Raw genomic sequence first — 25,269 nt, forward strand, 5'->3', positions numbered from 1 at the left:
GACAGGGCTGCCTATTTGTCCTTCATTACACAAACCATAAACACACACTGGTATATCCCGAGCTTGTCCACTCTAATCATCTATCAAGAATTCCAGATTCCTCCTGTGTTATCCAAGTATTTTTTTATTATAACATCCTTTCCTAAAAATTTATACAAACCAACTTCTGTTCTCATCCTATTCTCATCTTTTCCCAGCTAAACTGAACAGACCAGCCTCCCAAAGAAGCTGGTTCTCCGTGTAGATATTATTATCTGGGTAAGTACAGAAGTGTCACTTGCAGAGATTCCAACATTCATGAGCCTTGATTCTGCGACATTCTCTTTTTATTTTAGTCTCAAACAGCTCATCCAATGCTATTCATCAACTCCAAAGCCTACCAGATCAGCTTATGCCATGCCTGAGCAGCAGCTTGGTGTTGCAGCTCAATCATGGTAAGTGCTTGTCCAGCTCTGTTTCACAGCTGGGTAATTGTGAGAGAAACTCTCTTCATTGAAAGAGATTCAATGACAAATGCTTGGACAACAGTGTTGCCTTAAAGTGCCATGGCCCTTTTACAGTTATGTCAAAACCTAAATCAGATGGGGCATTTCTAGAGGTACAAAGCAGAATTAAGTGCCCGTTTCTAAGTGGCTCTCATGGCGAGTTGAGCACCACATAGACATTTGTGGCTTTGAAGAGAGAATACAAATACTGGACATTTGGCTCCTGCCTTAAATATCCTTGCAAAGTTTTTTTTGGCAAAGACAATTCTACTCAAAAGGTTTGGGGAAAGCTTTTAAAATTCCATTTGCCATCAGATGTAACTCAGACATGACACTTGTAATGTCATCAGAGCAGAATTGCTGACGTGAACAAGAGTGTTGGCAGTGACTTCCATGGGACCAGGATTGGGTCCAGTTTTCACATTTTCTAGGCATTTTTTGCTAAATGTTATTTTGTATAAAGAAGCATTTGTTTAGACTCCAGATGTTCAAGTAACCTCCTGTCATATTTTGTCTGCATCTCAGTGCTCCCATCTGTGATCTGAAGTGTTATGAGGTAAAAGTGGAAGGATTTATTTTGATCTCACTTCCATCTGGTTTACACTCCACTGATTCCCTTCTTGATTTGTACCAATATTTGAGAGCAGGGCTAAAGTGCAGAGGGTGCAGTTCTGCACTGCTCTTACCAGTGTATACCCAGAAAACAGGACATTCAACTAGGAACTGACCTCTGACAATTATTTACAGAATTATTTGGGATAAACAGTTGTGATCCAGGAAATCAGCAAAGTCTGTGCAGGCACTTGTTCAGGGAGAACATCTGCTATGAAACACTTCAGTTGTTACCAGTGCTTAACAGATGGGCACTGCTGAGGCTAATGATTGTGAAATATGAACTTTACAATGTTTCTGAGCAACCCAAAGCAATGTTAGTACAGCGTATCCAGTGCTGACATCTCTTTATCTACTCTCAGAGTTCTCAGAAGGCAGCCCTGACTTCAAAGCTCTGGGGCTTATACATCAGTGCCAGCCTTGCTTACAAGAATAGGAAATTTATGAACACTTCCCTTAATGGCTGTGATTATAATCACACTGACAACCTGATTTGGGCCAGAATGGCCCATGGTCATGGATAGCAAAAGCTCCTCAGGAGTGTCAAACAGCTGTGTGCGCTGGGGTTGGAGATGTCCCCCCTCCAATTCCCAGGACACGTGCCTCTGCTCCAGGGCTTGGCTGCACAGCTCTCCATGACTGGTCACACAGACAGTGTCTGAGGGCACAGAACCATTCTCACTACTGTAGAACCAGACAAAAATCAGTGTCAGGGAGGTCTGTGTAGGCACTTAAGATCAATTTAGAGTTTGCACCAGCTTACATAGTTCAGGCATCTGTCTAGTGCTGCTGAGAGGATGAAGATGCATCTGCAGGCAATTAAAGACTCCTGGTTCCAGTATTTAATTCTGTAAATAGTTTGTGTTGCAGAATCCCAGCTGGAGGCAGCAGGATCACCAGCATAGGAAACAGGGATACTTGAATTCCAAATGGGTAAAAGGTATCCTACAACAGTACTGAGAATAGCAAAAAACTAAAAAAAAAAAAACACTGTCCAAGAAATTCAGAATGACAAAAACCTTCTGCTTCCATCTTCACTGTCTCAGCAGAAACTGGCAACAGATTCCAGGCAGTGGGGAGGAATGATTTTTCTCTCTCTTTATGCTACAAGAAAAAATTCTCAGAGCACTTTGTCGGAAAGAAATCATTAACACAGGAAACATGAATTAACAGAGACTGCAATTATCTTTGTTACCAGTGAGATGGACCGGGTTTGCCTCCCAGCTGCATCACTGGAAATCCACCAAGGGAAGCATTTTGGACATAAAGATTCTCCAGAGCCTGGAGCACAAACTGTGTCACAAAGATTACAGGAAATCTTCTGCAATGTAGTGCTAACAGATTTTACAGGGGACCTGGAAATTTCCATGCCTGGTCCAGAACAGAATCCCTCGATGCTCAGCTATCCTGTTCCTCCCCAGGCCTGGCTGCTGAACCAATCCTAACTCAGCCAGCAGCCCAAGGTGATATCACTTGCTAAGTATGAACTTTGGGATTGAAATGCCTCATCCTTTCTCATTTTGCTTGCCAGCACAATCCCTCAGCTCTAGTCAGGGCCTCTTATTTGCCTGAGAACTGAATTTAACCAGAATAGTAATAGTTGCATGCTCATCTCACACCAAAAGAGAAGAATCAGCGGACAGATTATTGGCATGTGGAATTATCCCTTTTCAGATTTTCTGTAACAGCATGGCTATTAAACCAAAGATCATTAATAATACACCATTTAGCTTGGTTTTGAAGGGTGGAGGAAGGACTGAGAATGTATGGATGAAGAGAGTGAGGAGAAGAAGCTGGAACTCCTCCTGGCAGCAGGCAGGGAGACAAACCCCAGCTGTGCTCGCAGCACACTTTGATGTGTCCGTGAGGCGTTGAGATAGCACAGCCATTTCCAAATGCATTCACTCACAGTGGTAGCCCAGCCAGCTGGCCTGTCTGTGCTCCAAGCTGGGAAAGATCCCTGCTCAGCAAAATAAAAAGATACTGGAACTGGGGCTGGGAAGAAGCCTGGCTGCCTGTCTCTGCCACAGCTAGTGTCTCCTGGTGGAAATGTGAGTGTTCACTTTTAAATTTTGCTTTTATGACAGCAAAACCTGGTATGAGTTTCGGGTATGTAATATTCTGCTGCTGTTTTTTTCCCCTTTGCACTAAGAGAGGAGATTATGAAAGCTGAGATGCTTTGGGCTCACTTAAGCAGAAAATGCCAGTCTTCAGATTTTTCTTTTTCTCTCTTTTTGGCCTCTTTTTTGTTATCACACAAAAGATACCCCCTCACCTCTGAACTGAAACTGCATATCAAAGAGAAGAGATGTTTAATAATAGCAAACACAAGTTAGAGTTCAATCCTCCTCCCTCCCACTGAGTGAGGAATTAATTCTGGGAAAGCACCTCTCAAACCCTTCCAAACCTTCCAAACCCCTCCAAGTCCACAATATTGGACTGTAGAAATGCTGAACAAATGAGAGCTGTGCAAAGCCCATCTTCTCCACTCTGTTACTAGGTGACAAGCCATTTAATTGACACCATTTCCTTGCTGCCTGACAGTGCACATCAGCTGAAGCAGGACTGGCAGTGACCCCAGCTGACCCTAGGAATGAAGGAGGGATGTTTGTCCAACAGGAGACCCATGAAGGCAACCATGATGCTGCCATTCCATTAAAGTGCTCACTTCTTTGCATAGCTCTTGATTTCTCTGGCTAATTGATTGTATTCGTTGCCTCTCTTACACAATGTTGTAAAAGGATTTGTAAAATGATTTGACACTGTTCAGCTCTGAGACAGGTAAAATTGCTGGTTCTCACCCCAGATACAACAATCTCTACCATTCTCACAATCTTCACATCTTCCCTCAACTGCATCTCTCTGATGCAACTGAAAGGTATGTATGAAACAAGCTATGATTTTATAACACTTTATAACAAAATTCTCTTTGATTTTGATCAAGATCAGCCTAAGACAGATATGGTTTCCAGTTATGCCAGGGAGGTTTGGACTGGATATGAGACAATTTCATCACAAAGGGGCTGTCAAGCATTGGAACAGGCCATCCAGGGAAGAAGTGGCCACACATCTTTAGAGCATTGGGAACTCTGTATTTGGTAAGGATCAGCCCAGCCACACTGCCCTGGTGCTCAGCTCCAGCTTTGCTCATCATGCCCATTTCACAGTGGCCACTCCAAATTCAGCCAGTAATCTCACACCCAGCTAGAAGAGAGCACTAGGGAGATTTGGAAATTATCTGCTAAAGCCTGAAGCTCCCAGCAGGTCCCATCTGCCCTGCAAGCCTTGCCATGTACAAAAAAGGTAAAAAAAAGGCTACTTTGCTCCCCGTCATCTTTGATGCACTTCCTACAACCCAGTGCTCTTCTCAGGTGCTGCAGCTGGTGTCACTGCAGGTTATAGGGGGAAAGCCTTGCAGTGGGAATGGATGGTGACTTTTAAAAAATCTCTTCTATGAAAGATTCCTCTGGACAGGAAGTTTTGCCTTTGGCTCAAGATCGCCTGTGCCTGGACAAGTCATCTCAGCAGACAGAATGTGTCCTGAAATGGAAATAATGGAAAAAGTGACAGGGCCCTCATAGGCCCTCATAGTAGCAGGCAGGAGTGATGGTGCCAGAGTGGCAGGCAGGAGTGATGCTGCAGATGTTTACAGAGTGGCAGGCTGTCCCCCTGCAGCCTGAGAACATGGCCCATCCCACGGGAAACTGCAGCCCTGTAACGCCGACGTGCCCGTGCCCAGCCTTACGGATGGGCTGGGATGGGCTGACACAGCTCCTCTCCTCACTGCTGCCCTCTTGTACCTCATTACTCATGTTTATTCTGAGGTATATGTTTGGGCTGGCTGGAAGAACATAGGCTTCTTATTTACTTTTTTTTTATTTTTAGTAATCAGTAATTAGAGTTCCTATACCTCCTGTAGGCCAAATTCAAACACTGATGTACAAACCAGTACAAGACCAACTTTTTATAATTTTCTTATCACCTATGTACAGCCCTAGGCATATATGGAAACCAATTATTATATATCTAGAGCAAAGCAAAGCATCATTTCAGATAGAAAACCTGTCTCTGATGGGTTTTGCATGCTTCCCTTATTTTTTTGCATGCTTCCCTTATTTTTTTATTTTTACTCTCTACTCCTCTCACACTCAGGTGATGAATTACACTGAGCTATGAATGATACCACTCCTACCCTTAACTTCACAGATAATTCAGGTCAAATTCAGAGGCAATACAAAGGAATCAAAGTGGAAGTAATGATGGAAGAGTTCAGAGGAACTCCCTCCCATGTCATACACAATCAGGAGCCAGAGGGAAGGTGTGACAAACACAAATCTGAGCTCCCTCTGGGACATTCCTTTACCATTGCAAATCTTCTCAATAAACAAACTGTGACAATGCTTTTTCATGCAAAGGCTTTATAATAGTTATAGTGCTGCCATAAACTGTTGATGAAATTATTCAGAATGGAACAATCATTTCGTTTGCTGCCTCCAGTCATATAAACACAAAAATCCCTGACAATAAGGCAACATCATACAGGAAAAAAGCAGTTAGACAGCCCTCTCCTCATGACAAAGAGCATGGCTGTAGCATTGCTTATTCTGCACTGTTTGCATTGTATTCACCCCAAAGTCTTCCCAAATGGTCCTGCTAAACCCTGTACCCACAAACAGAGTAGGCACTTTCTAACTGTACAGTACAGCCAAGATAAGGCTAATTTTAATTTCTGCAGCTCTTTCTCATGCCACCCAGAAGAGTCCCTGCTGCTTAAGGTCAGTCAAATACTGCCCTTTTTGGGGGGAGTGGGGCTGCACAGATTTGTAAGCAGTAATACTGTTTATAGCTCTGCAGGTAAGAGAGGGTTAAATAAGTTTTATGTTCAGAGCACCTAAAAGGGTCAAGGGGTCATTTCCTTCATGTGTAACCATTTGACCAGGTGCAACTGTGGAATTTTCCCTTCCTCAAAAGCCTCAAGGTATAGATTACTTCCCAGAGGTGTGTAATTAATTTAATTGCCCAATCCTCTTTGGATATGGCAAAACTTAAAAATATTGAGCCCACAGTGGCGGGAGAGACTGCAGAGATTAGTTTGACAAATACCACCATCAGCTCTAGCCTCACTTTTACATGAATCATCATTTAGGATTAGGGAGGAAACGGAAATGGAAATGTCTGTGTCTGAATCCCAGTAAAGTGAGTTCAGCACTTATTTCCATTAGTTATTTCTGCACTACCCTTTAAAACCACTGCTCTTTCCCTTGGCACTTCAATGAACCAATGACCCAGAGTATATGACAGAAGTGCCCCAGCTTTCAGAGCTCTGAATCTTTTCTTCAGACTCTTATCAGAAGCAGCTAATGTTTTTAAAGCATGCTAATGAAGCCTATTGCTTACAAATAACAGAGGAAAAACAAACAAGCAAATTAACCATATAATATCTATTCATTTTTTTTCCCCTTATTATGGATACATTAGACCTGAAATATTTTTTTCACTTAGACTTATTTCTCCACTTTGTTTCTGTGTAAGACATGTGATATGCACCTCACTGGAGCCAAAGGGAAAATACCTCTTTTCTTCAAGATGACTGGGACGGTACACTAGAAATATGAATTTTGGACAAGAATTTCAAGATCAGGCAAGCAGAACACATGAACCCAGAGGTTTAAAGTCTCCACTAGACACTATAAGGCCTAACAAACCCTTTTGTAAATGCTACAGCCCTAGGTCCTGAGTGGTACTGAGGTATTGTGGACAGCCAACACTTCCTAAAGTCCACTGAAAACAAATAGAGTCAAAGTCACTTGACTCAGATTGTCTCTTGGCCCTGTCAGTCTCTCTCTGAAAATAGGGTGGACTTAAGTTTTGGCACACAGTTTTACTTTGTGTTTGGTTTTGTTTGCTTTTTATTAGTAGAGGTTTAACTCAACACCTGAGAAACCCTGCATGAAACAAAGGTCTTCATTAAAATTTTAACACTCTTGCTGCCTCAGTTTCGAGTCAGGAGAGCTCCCACTATGCATGTAATTGTTTTTCCATAGTAAAACGCTCTTTGCTGAAGGATAATTGATATGAGGCTTAAAATTCTAGCACCAAAATACCCCAAAAAAGTTAATAACTTCTCTAAGTATATGTTTGGGCCCCTGATTCCATCCTCTGGAGTCCCATCATGTTCTTCAGGGGTGGGCTAGTAAATTGTCTTCTTGGCTGCCTCACTGGCCAAGTTCACCCACACACATCTCATATTCCAAGGAGTCTGATCCCACAGGTCTGTGTAATGTAGCCAGTTTCTTTCCTGCAAATGTGCAGTGAGAATGTGATACCATTTTATTTCTGATGTTAGATCACAGGCACAGGCAGTTACTGGCTTCTGAACTGATGGGGAAGAGCCACCAGGCACTCAGTCCATAGGCAGAGAACATTAATCAATATGCAAATGTGTGTCTGCCTCAGTCAAAAGCTGAAAAACATGCCAAGACATAAAATTACTGTTTACAGTACCACTGGCTGAAACTGCCCATACATGCAGGATTTTGCATGTTAATTAGGAATTTATTTCCTGATTAGTCCATTCCTCAAACCTACCATAAATATGAGTGTGCTTCTACCTATCAATTTACCAGCAAATGTCTTCTTCTGTTCACAAATTAACAGCTGAGGGAACTCCTCAGCCTTCATCCTACTGATCCCCTGCCTTTGCTTGCTGAGGGAAAAGCAAGTATAAAACCTGCTCAAATTCTTACAGCTCCCTTTATTCTCTGCTTTATGGGCTGCATTACTGTCCCCTCAGCTGGTCCCAAGAGCACAGCCTCTTTCTAGCCCAGAAAGTCCAATCAGACACACACTTCTGCTGTGTTCTTGCTTATACAACCAGGCTAAGCACCAAAACTCCTTGCTCCTGCAACAGAGACTTCTCAGATGAGTTTGGTGATATTAGAAATGCGTGCTGGGCAGCAATATCTCCTTAAATGTCCTTGGCCAGCCCTGGTTTTACAATGTTTGTAGCCTTTTGTCCTAATCAAAAGGTCTAAGGGCAGTTCAGTGGAATAAAGCAGCAAACCTGCTATTGGGGGAGAGGGAATATCAGGGAAGATCATATTAATCAATACCATTTTTAGCCAGGTTACAGTATGGTGAGTTTTATACTGATATTTCAGAGTATCTACCCAAAACAGGAATAACTCAGATCTTTCTTCCTGTGCTGACCTCTACACCCTACAGAGGATCACAGCAGTTTAACTGGGCCCATAACCATCCCAGGGGTGGAGGCCTGTGGTCCCAGGACACCTGCTGCCCCCAGGGTCTGCCACAGAGGGTTTCAGGCTGGGGATGACAAACAAATTCTGGTGTGCAACTTCTGTGTACAATGCCAAGATGATTCTGAGCTTGTCTGGAAGACGTGTCCAGCCAGGCTGCGTCACCTTTGGCCTGGGCTGCAGCACAGTTCTCTCCAGCTCCTGGAACAATCTGAGCCTGGGAAGGCACAAATGTGGTTTAAAGTCACTGTCCTGCACTATTCCCAAGGATAGGAGATGTGGGCTGGATCATCTGGAGACACAGCACAGAACCTCACCCTGCCAGGCCAGACCTGAGCACAGCTCCCCAAAGCCTCTGTGTGTGCATCTGTCCACAGCTGTGGAGCAGGGACAGGGCATGGCCACACACAGCCCAGCACACTTGACCAATGCTTTCCTCTAAGGGATGGACCCAAACTTCACCAAAAGCAATCCAGAACTGCAGGAAGTAAAAGATGTTAACTAGCAAAGCCACTCATCCTGTAATCCTTCAGGGGTGGTTGTGGTGGAGCTGCAAGATTGATTGAGGCTGGAGCTGCTTAGCTTGACAAAGTGATCTAGGGAAGGTGTGGAGCCATTTGCAGATATTGAATGCCTTTGTGCAAGTACCACAGAGGACAGGCAAATTCACTGAGGTGCCAGAAAAATTAATAAGAAGGGATAAAGAAAGGAAATTAACAAGACATCATGGCTGTCAGAAGGAATTTGCTGATATTACTCAGAGGAATACTCTCCCTGCTTCAAACACATAAAACTAAACCAGATAAAATGCTAAAAAAAAAGAATAAATGAAAAGAAATATACAGTAGAGAAAGCAATAAAAGCATTCTGGACTCAGCTTCCAAGGGTGGAAAGACAAAGATCTCAGGAAGACTTTGCTGTCTATCATCTCCACATTTCTCTGAAATTTCAGGCTCTCCTGGGAGTGCTCATTCAAACGTATGCAAAGTTGAATTAAATAACATTGAGCTACTACTGTGTATTCCACCATAAATTCTATTCAGAATAAAATGGAAAGATATTTTGGGAGACCTGTAAGATCTTGTTAAATGAACAAAACCAAGTGGGACTTCCTGCCTAGATATCTTTTTCTTGAGATTATCCAAAGGCTCTTTCTTGACAGAGATTCCCCAGATTATTATCATTGTTGTTTCCTGTAATAAAAAAAAATTCCTTAAAAGTTAGTTTGAATGAATGCTGAATCTGTGCTTCTCCAGCCAAGGAGCCCTTCCCCAAAACCACTGGAGGCTGTTTGCCACTGTTTTATGTTAGCCTGTCACTGATAGATTGACTGAATGCCCAGCCATGTCTGCCTGCCAAAGATCAATGGCTTCCTCCAGAAAGAAGCAGCCTGGGGGAAGAGGAATGCCTGGACCAAACAGCTTCCTGGTCTCCCATGCAGTTTATGGGCCTGATAATCTTCTTGCTTATCTCAGGGCAACACCAGGGTTCATCCCCTTCCACAGGGAGGAGAGATATGCAAGATAGGGACACTATCAGTGCAGAGGGCAGTGGTAGCTTGAAAAAAATCACACAGATCTATCTTTTTTCTTCAACATTTCATTATCAGGAGAACATAAGGTAAAATAAGACAAGGAAGACAATAGCTGGCAGACTTCCTCATGCAGCACGTGATGGGCAAACTTTGCAGAATTCAGATGTCATTTGGTCTGGATCAATAGATGAAATATGTTGAAGTTCACTTGTGTGCCACCCTGTATGAGAGATACTGACATCTGTAGGGAGTACCAAGAAAAGCTGATAAGACAGCTGGGAGTCTAGAGCATGTGAAATATGAGATGCTGAAGGAACTGGGTTTTTCTAACATGGGGAAGAGAAGGCTGGACAGGGAAGGAACCAATTGCATCTCCTCCTTCCTAAAGGAACTTGTAGTCAAGACATCTCTAAATAGAAGAAAATGCTTGGTTTGGATTCTAGAAATTGAGGAGGTTAATGTTTTTGATTGCCAATAAAAGTTAAAAATTGATTTGCCAATATCTGTGTCCAACACATAATTCAAGATCAAGTAGATTTATTGTAGCATTTTATTCTTCACTGAGTTCAGAACACCTGAAGCAGCCACAAATTATGATCTAAACTCTGAAAAAAACCCACAACTGTAGGGCCTCATAAAACATGGTCAGACTGGACCTTGTTTCTTGTTGGGAATTAATTTAGAAATGCAGTAGTGGTCTTGTGTTTGGCCTTTCCTCCCAGACTGGCTTTAACTCAGTGCTTTCCCATTGAATCCAGTGAGTTTGCTACCAATAAAGCTGAGGATAAATAAGAGATACATGTCTCTCTCAAACCTCTTCAACAACAACATGAAGAATTTTGGCTGCTTCTTTGTGCTGCTCCATCCTCCTACCTTATCCCACTGTGGGCAGCTTTCTTCTTCCTCCATAAGGAGAGGCAGGAGATGCAAAGAAGCAGTGGGAGAGTGCTTCACTTACATTGGGACCAGGTCCTGCCTCAAAGACTGTCCTATATATCCATCTGTGGTCAACTAGGAAGTCACAGAGACTAGGAAACAAACATTTCTTACCTTTTTTTTTTTGTCTTCCATGACAAGGGGGCAGATTGTTCCTATCATTAATTTCTTGCCTTCCTCCAACCCCTTCTCTTATGTCCACCAATTTCTTCACTCTTTTATTCAGGCAAATCCTTTATATTCTCATTGGTGAACCTAATATATGCTGCAGGAAGGGAAACTAAACCACATACAAGAACAGAAACACTCCAAGACAGAAAGGAGAAACAGCTGCTGGTAACTAAAACTGAATCTCTAATCATATTTCTGTAGATAAAGGGCCAGTCTCAATCTATTGAGATATGCCAGGGTGGAAAATGGCACTTCTAGTTTTTTCCCTCCCTGAACTGCCCTATTTTAGCTGGAGCTATGATTTTCCTTTTCTCAGTTGTGCCACAAACTAGAAAATGGTTAGAGTGGCCAGCCTGGGGAACAACTTCCCCTTCCTATCACCCAAATTATTCCTCTTCTGCTGCTGGAGCCTTCAAGGTTAAGAAGAGCACCAAAAGGCAGGAGGTGATACAACTTGCTGAGCAAAGCTGCTGGGATGAATTTGGGCCATTATCTGTAAATACTGTGTTTGCACATGACCTCTGCAGAGCTGCACATTTGGGTGGCACTGCCAGACAAGCAGCCAGGCATCAAGGCAGCACAACTCAGACTGACCGACCTCAGCCGAGTGATGCTGCATGACACCAGAGGAGGATGCAGTGGCCTCACAATATTTGACATCTGCCCCACTGTAAAGGAAAAGGATTTCTTGGCAGATATCCTACCCTCAATATTTAAAATCTGAAGAGGGTTTATATTGCTTTTTAATTGGGATGAAGGCGGGAGTATGTTTTCTTTGGATCTTACTTCAAAGCAAATGATCGGTGTTGCTGAAAATAAAGAGCCTTGTTTAGTCCTCTTCTGATCTTACCCACTAAGCAAAATAAACTCACATGGGAGCATCCCCCTCCATTCACACTCTCAATGCATGTCACTTCCCTTGTAGATTTATTTGAAAAATAAGAAATACTGGGCTTCAGTCTGCAGAGAGCAATTTCCCTTTCTTAGGGGATTCAGGTATCAGCACCCCTCTCCAAACAGTCCTTTTGGCCAGAACAGAAAGACACTAGTTAAGAGTTCTTGTCTTTGAGCTGTTTCTTTCCACACTTCATGCTTACAAGAAGCCACCTTGGGAGGTCACTAGTTAAATATAGGACATAAAAAACAAAAGCCCTCATATGAATCCTCCCCCTATTTCAACCCAATGTTTCTCCTGTCTGTGGCAGAAAATAAATTAATTGATGGGAAGCTAAAATGTTTGCTCCTTTCTGGCCTGCATATCTGCATCAATTTCATCTAATGCAAGTAGATTGAAAATAGGAATAATATTGTGTTATAACACCAATAGGGAGCTTTCAAATTCATTGTTCCTCAGTTGTTGTCTGTGATTAGAAATACAGCATTTAAGCTGATAGGGCATGAAGTAGTCTTTTTTCCTTCCCTTGAATGTGAAAAACTGAATCTTCCAGGGCATGTTTTGTTTCCTCCAAATTAAAACTCAGGATCAAGTGACTGACAGTGTCCCAAAGGCACTGCACATCTAGATACTGAATAGGAATAACAGAAGCATTTCTGATGACCAGAATGTGTGCTGTACTTCTGAAGACCCTCTAACTGCTTGCTCAGCAGAACTGTTTCCCTACAGCACAGGATTTCTTTTTCAAGGACAAGGCAACTTGCTTCAGAATCTCCTGGATTCATCAAGTGAAGATGTCCAGGGCTTAAGGATAAATTTCAACCTGATAGTTTACCACAGGACTGCAATCACTGGGCCCAGATACAGCCAGAAATGGTCAGTAAGTGTATGCACATCTGCAGTTTCATGGCAAGGAGAATGTTGTACACAGCTCCGTTCCCTCCTGTTGCAGTGCAGTGAGTCTCAGTGAAGGCTTCTGTGTGTGCTTCATTTCACAGACAGCAAGCACCCTGTGCATCACAGTGCTAATCAGCTTCTCAGCCACAGCACAGGGTATGTTGGTAAATTACAACACAGGGCCTAGGAATGCACTATAGCCATTTAGAAAAAATGGTACTGATGCACTTTTTAAAATGCTAAAATTTCAAAACCTGAAAGTGTTTGGCTGGAAACCATAACAGCTCTGTCATGGAAGCCCTGCATGACCTTCTGGGAGCTGTATTTCATGTATTTCACACTTCTATTTTCCCCTGGGCACGGTCCTAGGTTGGGCTAGACCTGCTGTGATGCATGATCTTCTCTCCTCTTGTTCTCATCTCAGCCTCGAGGCTGACACATGAAGCGATGGATGACACATCTTGAGTTAAGCAAAGCTTATGGCATTGTCCCAGGTGACATTTTCAGAAAGAGTGAGGAAAACACAGTCTAAATGAAGCTTCTCAAGATTTGATGCCAAAATGATAAAAAAATAAATTAGAGATCAGTTTTAAATTGTTCAGACTCACCCTAGAAAGATATATGGAACTGGATTATCCAAGGGTCTCTTCTGGCTCTGGCACTACTCTTTGTTTCTGTTAATGATTTTGGCAATGGAATAGGGATTACCTTTTAAAGCCTAAGTATGATACCAAAGCAGTGAGATGGAACAGAGGGAATAAAGGTTGGATGTTGTAATGAAGTTAAAAAATCCCAAACCACCAAACGCTAAAACTCAACCAGTTTAAACGATTGTTAGAAAGAAAATTTGTGGCTTGCCTGGTTGCAAGTCTGTATTGACAAAGGTCAAATACTATAATTAGGCAGAAATAACCAACTGAACAAAAACATCAAGAGATGGTGAATGACCAAGAACACAAAAGGTCTGTAGCAAATGTTCTGGGGAATGCACTGGATAAAAACTGAAAGCCAGCCAGCACTCCCACCCTGCTGTGAGAAAAGCCAACTTGAAAAAGAAAGAAGTGTCCTATGACAGGTTTTGCAAGAAAGTCCTCCAGCCTGCTCAGCAGTGGCAAGGTCTTAACTGGAATAGGGGCTGCAGTTTCAGGCGCTGAACTAAGGATAGAGATAATTTTGGGAGATTTCTCCAAAAGCAGTGGTAATAATCAGAAGACTAAAAAGCAAACAAAGAAACAACTCAAAAACTCTCACCCCTTACATGAGGCAAAGGATTTTAAAACTAGCACTTGTAATATTTGGAAGAAAAGCTTGAAGGTGACAAGTCTTCAAAATAATTTGAGGGAAATAAAAATCTTCAACAGGCACAATTAAACAAATACTGGCATATATTGCCTAAGAATGTTTGAAGCTTTCATTGCTGCAGATTCTTAGAAACAGAATGATAAATACATGTGAGGAAGAGGAAGGTTGCAATAATCTTGCTTTAGGGCAGTGGGATGGGTTAAGTGACCGATTAGATGAAAATTTCTTCTCTTGTTATTTCTACAAACAGACTTCGTGTGTGGTGAGCACAGCACCTACACCAGAGCTGCACAGGCACATGAGCCAGCAGTTCCCATGAGACACCAGGAGCATTTAAAAATGGAATACTGTCTTTAAGCAAGGATGTTATGGCTAAGATACCTCAGTCTTCAAGCACCCTAGATTTTGACAAAAACAGTTGGAAATTTCTAAAGGAAGCAGAGCATTTTTCTCCACCTGCAAACATTCTGTTTAAGTCACAAATTTGATGCAGAAAAAATTTTGAGGCAAACTTCCAACCACCTCTTTGTATTGGGTAGGCATACTGGAAATGTGGATTGGTAACTCCATAGTCTTCACAGTTTAGATAGAAAGTAGAGGAAGGAAAAAATGTTACCTTTCACACTGGAGAGGGTACCTATCTGTGAAAAGTTATTACTTGTTTAACATTTTTACCAGAACTCCAGAGCTTGGGAACGGCCCAGGAAGGACGTGGTAACACAGCAGAGAGAAACAGGATGCAGGGTTTCCCTTCAGCATCCTCTTTCCTCTGCTGAGCATGAGCCTGGGAGCAGGGCTCAGCCCCCAAGAATGCCCTGAGAGTCAGGGCAGTTAAATGCCTGGCTGCTTTAGGCCTCTTAAATAAAAACACTGAGGTAGCAAATAAAGTACCACCTCCTGTGATTTCTGGCACCCGTGTGATCCTTCACTGCTGCACTGCTGCTCTCCTGTCAAACAGGCTCAGCTCAGTGGCTGGGTTGGCACTTGGCAGTGAATTATCACAAAACTTTGCTGGTTTAGCTACCTTTTCATCTAGCTACCTTTTCATCTAGTCCAACCCACAAAGAGCCTCAGCCTTTGGAGTCTGATACTCAGATGGCAGGGTTGTATCCCCCTCTCCATCTCAGTGTTAGGGGTGAGCACACCTCTCTGTGCCCCTTGGAGTCTGCTGCTTGCACTGCAGGCTGCCCTGACCACTCATGGCACCCTCTCCAGGTGGCACTCAGTGCTGGCTGCAGTGCAAGCACCTCTGTGGTTCCCCAGAAAATTGCCAAATTTTCTTATTTTTAATTTGGGGGGGAGGAGGAATAACCGACCCAAAAACAAAAAACAAGCAAGGAGCTTTGGTCTCATTCTGCTCTTCTTGCCCTCCCCTTCTGTGCACTGGCACTCCAAATTCCACTCTCTCCATGGTCAGGGATGACAGCTGACAGCAGCCCTGTCCAACGGGTCAGGGACACGGCAGAGGTACTACAGCACAGAGACACACACACCAACTCCCCAAACCAAAAGAGAAAGGTGCCAACCATGAAAACTCCACAGACCCTGGAGGCTGAGTGAGGCAGCAGCTTTCCTACAAACCAACAACTCCTGCAGGCACTGTTGTAGTGAAAACTCAAAAGATAAAGGAAGAAAAGCTCAGAGGTATTTACATTCTTCGTGTAAAATGTGCCGATTTTAATAGGCAGCAAGTACTCAACAGCCAAATCAGTGAATACATTCAGGGTGTCTAACTCAGTGAAGCTCCTTGTGATGCAGGAATACAGGGGATGCAAGTGTGGCTGAAGAGTTAACCCTGAGGTCTGCTGTGCACAGAAAAGAGACAGTTGAGGTACCTGCAGTTGCTTTTACCCAGCCTCCCAAGCAGGAAACAAACCTCAACATTTATATTTAACTTTTTGTAAAGCCTATTTCTTTCAGTGCCATCTTCTCAAGACACACACACAGACTCTGCAGAAGGATAACTCCCTTTTGCAACAAGACTGACCCCACCACACTGCCTGGCAGAGCTCTAAGGCAACAGTGAAGCTGGCTTACAGCCAGAGTGGGTGAAGCAACAGGCATTTGGTGCTTCAGCATCACACAAGGTGTTACTCTAATTATTGGTGGAGCCCACAGGGGGTGAACAGCAGCTCCCAGCCTAGTGCAAAGTGGCAGCTCCTTGATTTGGGGATTAAATTAGTGGTTGGGTGTAGAGCAGAAGGGAAATGGGCTGGTGGGGGAGGGAGGACAACATGCTGCTGGGAAAGGAGCCCTTGCTTTTCCTGTCTGAACCTAGCACCTTGGCCTTGGCTCTGCAGCCCTGCCAGCCCCAGAAAATTTCACTTTATCCCCTCCAGGCTAGAAAAGGCTTTTAGTTGCATGTGGCAGTGTTTTTTTTCTAAAAGTGGCTCAAGCAAAGGCAAAAACAAACAAACAAAACAACCCCTAAAAAATCTAAAACACCACAACCTCAGACAAACTTATGAGGTTTATAAGCAGTTCAAATCCTGGGTTATTCCTTCACTAATGGGGTTTGTCTGGAGTTACTGAGATCAGAGCCTGGCCACTGGTTACAGAGAACACAATGGAATTTGAAGCCTAATTACCAAAAGAAATGCCTCCACCTGTCTTTAACCAGCCCACATGTTTCCAATTGGGCTCACAGCCACAAATGAATAAAATTGTGCTAAGCAACTCTGTGCACATGACAGAAAAATAGCCTCCTGAGTTATGAGCCAAATCCAGATGCTCAGGGGACCACAGGAATCAAAACAAGACCATGTTCAGGGATGTAGATGGGGGGGAAAAGGGACGGATAACTTTGCTGAGAGAAAACCTTAATGCTCAGCAGCCTGGTTAGGTGTAAATGGCAGTGGTTATGAGGCTGTGGTGAGATACTGGTGACCACCTCAGCATGAAGGGCTCAGGGGAATGGGCTTCTCCACAACCCCTTAGCTCCAGCATCTGCAATTAGGACTCTCATACAACTTATTATGTGAAACCTGTGCACTCCAAGCTGAGTGTCCTGTCCCTGCGCACAGCAAGGCATTTCAAAGGAAAACATCCAGGAAATGTCCAGTAAGTAGCAATTGAGCCAAGTCAGGAACATTTTGCTCCTCAAAAGAAAAAGCTGCCTCTCACTTTGGAGAAAGATAAAAATCCACCAGCTCTCTACTTTTATCCAAGGGCTGTGGTGTGCACAATATCCCTGTATATTGACTGCCCAAGCAAAGCCCTTTGGACAGCACTGGTGATAGATTGTAACAGGGCTGCTGATACCTCCTGTGACCCTGAATCAAAGGGCTCACAGGCATCACTGCTGGGCTGGACTTACTCCACTTCTCTAGTTGAAATGTAAATGTAAGTAGCTAATTGCAACCTCTTTTCATCCTAAAACAAAACCTTTTGCACTTTGATAGCTGCTGGCAAGCTGCTGCTGCTAATTATTTAGCAACCAAAACTCCTAAAAATGCAGGGAGAATTCAGATGAAAATTTGGGTCCCTGTTGTGTAAAACTTGCTATCCAGATGGATTATTTGCACCCAGCCCCTGGGTGCCCCCAGGAACCTGCAGTCTCCTGCAGACAGGAGAATCAGCAATGCTCAAGAGAAATAGGGATGCCTAGTGACACTCCTCAGCCCAGGGCACACAGACCACATCAGGCTTGCTTTCAATGAAATGCCCTCAGTTGGGCCTTCTGGAGTTTTCTAAGTCACTGATGAACCAGAAATTTATCAGCTAGCCCTGGCTCTCTGCTTGGACCCAGTAACACTGGGGGATGGATGACTGCCAGCCACAACCTCAGCCCCAGTGTTTGGGGACCCCCCAAATGCTTGAGCAGCCACTTCCATTTCAGACAGGGCCAGTTCTGGAGCTCACTCATGGCCTGCACAGACAAGGAAGATGGTGCTGCTGCACTGTGAGGGTGCAGAGGACAGGTTAAAAGTCCATGTAAAGAACGTGTTCGGTTCCAGAAGAGTCTTGATAGTTTGGTATGAGAGAGAACCTTCCTTTCTCAACAGCACAATCTGGGAAGACAAAGCCAGTCCTGTGCTGAAGTGGCATATTTGAGAGAAGAAAAGTGCCCTGTAGCACTGGCAACAGCCCTGGCCTAAGCATTTCATGATCACCTCAATTATCACTGGAACTTTTCTAGCTCTAATTTAGATTAAAAAAAAAAAACAAAAAAACTACTAGCTTTAAGATTGTTTTAAGTCTACTGAATTTAAACCTTGTGATAGGTATTTCCTATAAAAGCTATGGCCAAAAATCAACTCAAAAAGATGCAGCTTCTGATACCGAGTCACATGTCTCTGTAAAGATGGAATTAGATCACTGTGCAGATACACACTCCACCCTGCATCAAACCCTGTGAATGCACAGGTCAGGAGGCAGCCAAGCCACTGAACAAATAGAGCCCAAAGCAGAGCACAGGGTGGGTTATGCCTGGAAAGGAACACTGGCTACGTGATCTGCCAGTTCTGCCAGGGGCAAGTCTGGGATGCAGCCAAGCCCCTCAATAACTCAGCTCGCTGTGCCATGGAATCTGAAGCATGCTGTGCTGGTAGTCAAGTGCCACGGGCACTGCCAGCTGTTCAGCTCCTGCCCTCACCTCCGGCTGGTGACAGGAATGCCCAGACCACACTCACCAAGCCTACTGCTAAAGGGATTATCAGCTGCAGCCTTCTCCCCTGTGTGCCAGCAGGCAGCCCAAGGACAGAGAGGCTGCTGAGCCTTGTTTGCTGCTGTAAAAGGAAAACGTGCTGCACAGCAAAAAGCAGGGGTGTTAGTGAGGCATCCACCTTCAAAGTGCTGAATGCACTGCCTGGAGCTGGTCATTGTGCTGGTTATTAGTGCCTGCTTGGAAACCTAGAGGGAAAAGAGAGTTGTCCTCTTCCACAGAGTGACAAGGAAGCATCAGATAGGAAAATCAGGCTGCTCTCCTGAAATCTTCCTGGGAGAAGAAAGGTTTCTCCCTTGAAAACATCAGTAGCTGTGCTTCTAAAAATAAAGCAAGTTGTAAGGCTGTGTCCTCAAAGCTCTCCTTTCTCCTACTGACCATTGTTCAGCCAAATCCACACTTGGGCTTGGCTCCATGTGACCCAGTCATAGATGGGATGGGAACACACCTCCCTGCTAGCAGAAGGAAGCTAATTTGAAAAGAAAGGCTTCCTGAAAAGAAGGGAGTGATGAGAGATCTCTAAAGCCTAGACAAAGTCTATAATGTAGCAAAAGGGGTTTGGATGAAAGAGGACTTGGATAAGGATGCTTGAGAAAAGACTAAGTTGTAAAAGTATAAAGGAAAGAACAGGCATAAAGAGAAGGACAGAACAAGTGGGGAGGGCAGAGAAAGGACATGGAGAATGTAGAAGGAGGAGTTCAGTATGGAGAGATATTAACCTGGGAGGCAAGCTGTGCCTGCAGAGATGATGAGGAGCACACAGGCACTACAGCAGCCCTGCAGCTAATATGAGAACCATGCCTTGATGTCCAAATGTGGAAGCCTCTCAAAAACCACCCAAACACAGACACACTCATGCCTGGGGGAAGATATTTACCAGTGGAAACTTACCTGTGGCTGACTCACAAATAAAGGAGGATGATTGGCTAGAATATTTTTATTGTCACAACTAATATCTGTTCTGAAGTGAGATGAGTTATTGTGAAATTTCTAGGGTCTCCTGTCAAGCATAGAGCACCAGAACTGTAGGCACAGAATGGACTTTTTCAGAATTTATCATTTTGTTCAGTTACTAATTTCTGAACAGGAGTCCACTTAAGAAAAACCTAAAAATCTATCACCACACACACACACACAAAAGAACACCCAAACCAAAAAACCACAAGCAAACAAAACACAAAAGAAACTCCAGTCATCTGCTTTTGTTTTATATAGTAACAGACTATCAGGATGATTATCCATTACATCAAGAAAAACATGTGCATTTCAAACCTCTGTGCTTTTAGCATTAATTGAAATCTTCTATGCAGCCTGCAGCGTGCATGGGGGGAGATCATCAGCAAAAAAGTTTATCAAGTCTGTTTTAAAAGTTGCAGAGATGGAAGCAATAGCCCAAAGTACTCAATCTAAACAAACCTGACTTTTGTTTCACATACAAATCACATTAAAGCACAATTTCACATCTGGCTAAAAGGAGAAACAAACAAAAATTGGAAAGGGAGAAGGGGATGGCTTTGAAAAATCTTAGACGGGAATTTCAAAGTTACAGTGTACCATGGATCAGATGCACCATCCCATTAATTTTAATAACTACCTAAATTCCCTAAGAAACTGGGAATAACTTCAAATTAAATTCTTATTATATTTGAATATTTCCTTTAGTTGACCTGGGTTTGTTCTTTCACAGTGAAAGGAGAAGTGAAAAGAGTGTTCTGTGCTTTCTGCTCAGAGATCTGCAGTATTCACTGCTGTGTTTGCTGTGGCCATCCCCACTGCTGCCTTCTCTCCCACACCCTCAGCTCCAGCCCCTCAAATGCCCTTTGTTTGCCTCGCTGCTGACAGAGATTGTACAGATCATTTGGGAGAGGACAGTAAATCATAACTATATGACAAGCTGCTTCTGACAACAGGTCCCTCTTGTCCTCTTTCTGGAACTTTTTTGGACTTTGTTTTATGTGATTTTGTGGTCTAAAGTATTCAATAAATCTCTTTGAACCTTTCAGAGCCTCCCTTTGTATCTCACTCACACAGTTCTGCAATTACCTGTTGGACTGGGAAGGTCCAGAGCTGACAACTCACTTTTAGCCTGGCTACAGTTACTGTATCATTTCACTAACCAACTCCTCATTAATTTTCCATAATAAATTTTTATGAACAAAAAAAATATTTGAGCAGCTATAGAAAATGCATAAAGAGCAGACGTATAAAACCTTGAGCTCAACACCTTTCCATCTGCAAAAACATCCTTATAATTGCTGTTATTTTAAACAAGTTCTTCCTCAAAGAAACATAAACTCATTAAAACATGAGAGCTCTGTGAGAGAACCTTGCAGAAGTCAGGGACTGATGCTTTCAGCATTTTCTCTGTAATTCAGTCTCATTCTGCCCCAATTTTATTCTCCTTGGCATTGAAATAATAGCAGGGCACATTTTCCTTAGTAAAAAACATCTTTTTGACAGTTTTGTTTTTCCATGAAGTGTTTTTGTCTGAAAAGTGAAAGGGGGAGGTTGCAAACTGAAGGGGTGGTTGCTTTAAGCAGCTCTCTAGATAAAAATAGAAATGAAGAAAGTACTGTCAGCAGATGGTGAGCAATTGTGTTGTGCACCTCTTGTCTTTCTTGGGGTTTGTTCTCAACCTGTTATCTCCCTGTTCATTGTAATTATTATCATTAATCTGTTTCAATTATTAAACTGCTCTTATCTCAACCCACAGGTTTCCTTTTTTCTGATTCCTCTCCCCATCCCATTGGGAGATGGAGGGAGAGTCAGAGAACAGCTCTGTGGTGTTTAGTTGCCAGCTGGGGTTAAACCACAATACTACCCTAAAAGCAAAACTGAAAGCTATCCTCAGTTCCACCTAAGGAACATTTGAGAAATATTGTTATCAATACTTACATATACATTTCAGAACCATGACTGTAAGTTAATTTCATTACAATATTTACTCTTTAACAATCTTTGAAATAGATGAAACATATGGTTTACATATGATTCACATCCTTGAAAGACACATGTAATGTCAGTCACTTGAAAAAGTCTTATCCGATTCCATAACATCGAGCAGCACATTAGGAACATGTGTTCCATAATTTTTTCTTCTGTATTAATCACATAAGAAAATGCATGAAAATAGTTTTAAGAAAGGGAATAAAAATCTCAGGAGCTTGAAAATCCAAGGTAACTTTAAAGCAGTGACTCTGAGTCAAGAGTGAAAAGGGACTGAAAGGGAGTGATAGGAAAGAGTGAGAAAGGACTTCTAGACCTAAAGAAACAAAACTGGACAGTTGTGCTTTCAATTGAAAATGAAAAAATCCTTGAAACATAGGAGAAGCATTTTGTTCCTGAATAAATACAGTGAGACACCAATTCACAGTGGCTTTTGTCTTTCCTTAGAAAGGTTTCAATTTTTAAGTAATTCTAAAATAAAATAATATCCCAATTTAAATACTTAAAGCTCCATGAAAATGGTACTTTCAGTTAAGACTAAAGCACTCCTGGGCTTCCCTGGAAATTAGCAGGTTTTCCAGCAAGATACTTTACCAGAGTAAATAGTGCCCAAGCTGTGCAGACATCTAATATACTGGCAGGACAAACACTTCCATGGAAGAGCAGTAACTCCTACAGGGCTACCCACACAGCCACAAGTCCTCCACAAGTGTGTGGAAGAACTCCACTGCACATATATGGAACTCTTGAGCTAAAGAGAAGAGCTTAAATCCCTGAATTCTGTTTAAAGCAACAAACACTATAACTATATTAATAGTTTAGTGATGCCTTTCAAAAAATCACCCATGAACCAAACACTAATAACACCTCCCCCCAAAAAACAAGCAGTCCTACGGCCCAGCAAATTTTTAGATGCAGCATTTTCTAAAACAGTGCTTTCTTTCTCCCCATGCAGTAAACAATTCAAAGTTGTCATCCCTGCATCTTAAGTCTGCTCATCGCAGAAGTTTTAAGTACATCAAAAATCACTATGCAAAGTGAATTAAAGAAGTTGCCACTTTAGCTGAGGGTTGAAAAGTTATAGATAAAATGGCACTGGCTTCTAATGGGTTGACTTTTCTGAGGCTTGCTACATTATAAGAGTATTGCATTTAGTGCAGGAGTGGCACTGCAGAAGCCTGAGGTCTCTGAGAAGTAAACTTGCACAGAATTGTTTGTGAGCTGAGAGGAGCTCATGGTTCATTATCACTTGGGCAGATGCCATCCACATTTTGGCCATTAAAACAGCTCAAGTAACAGCACATGCTTCTGGCAGAGGGCCCTGAAGGGTGAGAGGGATCCCTCCAGGCCAAAACTAATCACCTTCAGAATCTTAGCTGGAAGTGTGCTATGGGATTCCCAAAATGTGGGGATCTGCACTGGCACACCTCTGGAGAGACCCATCTCCCCTGCTGAAAGGGCTCTTCCCTGACAGCAAAGCTGAGCCTCAGCCCTGCCTCCCAGTGCTCCAGGGGCTGGGGGGATATGGAAGTTTGGGCACTGCTGTACTGCAGCAATCCCTCTTCACACCGTGTATTCTACATGTTACACTGAAATAAAACAGCTGTCAAAGCTCCCTGTTCACTGGACAGTGGTGTGAAGTCTTTGCTGCTAATTACTGTTCTTTAAATGGAACCATGTTGGCTGAAAATCCCCTGGACTTGAGAGGCAGGAAGGCACAGCTCTCTCTGCCAGAGGAGTCATACAGAGGAGGAAATGTGCCTGAGCAGAACTGCTGATGCCCTCTGCAGGGGTGGCCTGGAGCTGTGTCACCTGAATAAAAGGGAGGCATGGCTGGCATAAAGCTTTTGAGACCATAAGCACTTCCTCTGGTTTAAAAAGCTCTGTCTTCTAAAAATAGGCCTGCAGGTGTTCAAACCTTAGCCAGGGTGTGCACAGGGGGTGTGGTGAGGGCAGTAACAGCATCACTCTTCAGTCTCACAGTTCTCCCCACTCTGGCTGGAAAAAAGGAGCATCAATCTTTGCATGGCCATCATCCTAAGCACTGCCAGCAGCTGCAGTCACACAAGGGTCATTTGTCCCAGGTCTGATTCCCAGCACCAGCCTCCTGCTCTACCCCAGCCCTGTCCTGGCTCTTTGTTCCACACCATATCCACAGCTGTAAAACAGGGGAATTCAGGCCCTGCATTTCTCAGGCTCCAGGACCCACCAGCCCAGGGACACTTCAGCATTTAATGAACTGCCTTCTCTTTTGACAGACGTGTCTCCAGACAGGACAGTTTTGACTAGGGCAAAGATATCCCACACATGTTTTTGATTGGGATCCACCCCACCCCAATATATACCCTGCACTGCTTTGTGCAGTGTTACACAGGGTCAGCTCCTAGATCTACGTGTAACATGACAAATTGTCAGTGACAGGGTGCAAAGCCCCAGACCAGCAGAAAGGGAGGCCCATGCTGCTCAGATCAGGTGTCCACAGACAGCTGCTCACTTGTCACCCAGGTGACATGAGAATAACATGTCAGCTTTCTGCCTGTTGCAGAATTTCAACTCTACCTTGATAAAATGTTCTTTCTTTACTAGCCAGGATGGCCACAAGGCATTTCCAAGAGATGTGTCCATGTCACCATTGCCCTGAAGCTCAAAACCAGCTGGGTGTACGGAGAAGCACATGAGACCTAGAGGTGCTCTGGGATGTGGCAACCACTCCCAAACAAATTTCCTGGTGCCTACAGCCACAGTGGGGAGCTGCTAAGGATCAGTGCCAATGCTGATGGGTGTGCTGAGAGGCTGTGGGCTCTCTTGTTTCCTGCAGATACAGGCAGGGTAAGGCTCAAACACTCTCTGTGAGAACAGGAAGTGGCACAGAGCTCTCATCCTGCAGATAAGGCTGGGATCCCTCTCCACTGCAAGCTCAGTGACAAGCTCTGGAGATGTTGGGGTGCTGCCTTTTCAGCCACACACTGAGAACCCTCCTGGCTGCCTTGGCAGCAGAGTCTGAGCTTGCTTTTACTTCCAGGTCTGTCACAAGAGGCTGAACCACAAACAAGCTTCAAACTTCACCTAAGCCTTCTCAGGGTGAGTTCATCTATGGGAAGGGGCATAATGAGGTGCCCCTAACTGCAGATACATCCACAGTAGCCATGAGTGATCCAGGACAGCCTTGGCACCACCTTAAGCTGCACCAGCTGTATTTGCCTGAGGAAACTGTGTATTACGTGACCTCTAACATACATGTGCTTGCCTTCTCAATTTCTATCCCACAGATGGGAAATCTGAGGCACCAAATAACTCTCGGACATCTTATAGGTTCTCCAGAGAGCAGAGAAATGTATCTGCCTTGATGGACTCCCACCCTGTACATTGCCAAGGCAATCTCCACCAACTCCACACCCCAAAGCCAAAATCACAGGTGACCTGCAGAAGGGAAGTGCTAAAAATGAACTCATTCCAGAGCAGGAAGGGGACAAGGCCAGTGTGCAGAATGAGTTCAAGAGAGTTATTGGACGGAGGAGTAACACAAGGGACTGAAGCAGGTGATCTGTCTCCAACTGGGCCACTCTTCA

Source organism: Ammospiza caudacuta, chromosome 9 (genome assembly GCF_027887145.1).
Source record: "Ammospiza caudacuta isolate bAmmCau1 chromosome 9, bAmmCau1.pri, whole genome shotgun sequence".
NCBI lineage: Eukaryota > Metazoa > Chordata > Aves > Passeriformes > Passerellidae > Ammospiza > Ammospiza caudacuta.